Genomic DNA, 2,237 nt, shown 5'->3' with positions numbered 1-2,237 from the left:
ATATATATATATATATATATATATCCAATTACAACTAAAAAAATAAATATTTAAAAACAAACAAACAACAGCATCTGTCCTCTCTTACCAGCTTCCTGTCCCAAAGAAGGAGTTCCCCAGGGCTGCCCCTGTGCCTAGATCCCTGCTGCTGTGCCTATATCCCTGTCTTGGCAGGTGTTCAATCAATTCATGCTTAATGAAGGAGGATCCATTGGACCTGGGGGATCAGGGAGGCGGGGACTCCTCCTCCTGCATTCTTTCAGGGGGAAACAGGCAGGCTCACCTTTCAGGAAATTCCTTCCTGAAATGCTGTTTGGAACAAGGAAGGGCTGGGGTGGGGTTTCCTTCCCAGGGGACAACTAACTCCCCACCCTGGAGTTTGTTAGGGACAAGGTGTTAGGGAGAGCCACTGCTGACCTTGGGTAAAGCACAGTCACAGGGGCTGTGTTATTGCTATATTCGTCCCACAGAGGAGGAAATAAGACCAGAGACACTAAGCAAATTTTTGAGGTCACACAGTGAATTAGGAGCCAGGCAGCAGCTCTCTGCCCCAAACTGAAGTGTCTGGAAGATGTCCCAGTTTCTCTCTGTGTAAGTACCACCCCCACCATTTGGGGGTCCCAAATCACTGCAACTGGGAATTTGCTGGGAGCAGGAAGAAGGAGGGGCAAAGGTAAAACTGGGAAGTGATCCTGTTGCTGGGTGATTTCTCAGCAAATGCTGGGATCTGGGGACCTTCCTTTGGTCTGAAGCCCTGGATTAATGGCTCTTGAGCAGACGTGCAGGGTCCTGGATTGCGATATGGGGTCAATCACTCCCTGCTCCTCACTACACTCAGTGCACAATCTCTGGGTCAGGCGAGAGGGTTCAGAGGGCAAGACCCTTCTCCCACTTCCAGACATGTACCTCTCAGGGGCGGGCACACTTCCACCATCGCTAGGACAGAGGATGTCAGAGGCTTGAAAGTATGCCGCCACCAGGAGCCTGCCCAGGAATGGAGGGGACCCAGGGGATAGAGAGCTGGCCTCCAGTCACCTGTCCTAGAGAGGCCACCTGGCCTGCTGGCAAAGAGCACCAGACCCGCTGCAGTCCCGTCGGCTCCTGCCAGGTGCGGTTGCCTGCTCTAGCCACAAGGGAGCGGGATGCCCTGTTAGAACCCTGAGCAAAGCCACGCGGATCTCAGGGGAAGAACTTCGGACCCGGGCGCCCAGGGCGGCCTTGGTGGACCATCTGCTATGTGTGCCAAGACCTTCCACACCTCACCTCGTTTAAGGCTCGCAACAACCTAATGCGTTTACACACAAAGACACGGAGCCTGAGGGAGCTAAGTGGCTCGTCAGCGGCTGGCCGGGTGATCCAGCAGAGTCAAATTCGAGTCTGTAGTTTCAAACCTGAACTCTGCATGGTCACGAGACTGGGCGGAGGGCTGACCCGGAAGCGGGTTGACCCCGCAGCCGGCCAACCCAGACTGCCGCCTAGGTCTGGGCACCCCAAACTCAGTACTGGCACGTGCAAGCGTCCGTGTTTATTGAGATTACAACCAAATACAAAGAAACCGGAGGCTCCCGGGCCTCGGAGGTTTTCCATTCGCCCCCTACCTTTGCGCTAAAGAACAAACTGAGACCCTGAGAGAGGAAGTGAGTTGCCCACATTATTCCCCAACTGGTGGCAGATGTCAGAACGGGTTCCGAGCACCTTCCCCCACCCCGCCCCTGTGCCCGAAAAGTTCCTAAAGTTCAAGATGTGAGGGCCGTCGGAGTATTGTGAGGATGTAAGAGTATTTTAAAAAACGTGTGATATTTTCGATTTCTCAAATTAACACAATCGGATTCTGAAGGGAGGGTGACACCCTCGCAATAACTGGACTTCTCTCTGAAACAAACCCATCAAGAGTTTTTTTTTTTTTTTTTTTAAGGAACTGAAACGTTGGAAGCAGCCCAAAAAGGAAGCGGTGCGTGACTTTCACATCCACCAACTCCTCTGACCTCTCTCCCGCTCAAACTCTGGAGAAAGGCGAGGCGTGTAGAGCAGCAGAGATCCACGGACCCATAGCAGATCCATTGGGGAATACAGATTGGTGGGGGTTTTAGTATGGTAATACTGGGCATGCAAATGCCATAGGATGTGTAACCTCCTGGCATGGCTTGGGACAATACCCTGTAATCAAACTCATTTTCATTTCTGCAGCAAAACATGAATAGTCACACTAGTGGGGTTAGTAAAGACTCCAAATCAGC

The sequence above is a fragment of the Marmota marmota genome, unplaced genomic scaffold (genome assembly GCF_001458135.2).
Source record: "Marmota marmota marmota unplaced genomic scaffold, marMar, whole genome shotgun sequence".
Taxonomy (NCBI): Eukaryota; Metazoa; Chordata; class Mammalia; order Rodentia; family Sciuridae; genus Marmota; species Marmota marmota.
This window is presented reverse-complemented; position numbering follows the sequence as displayed.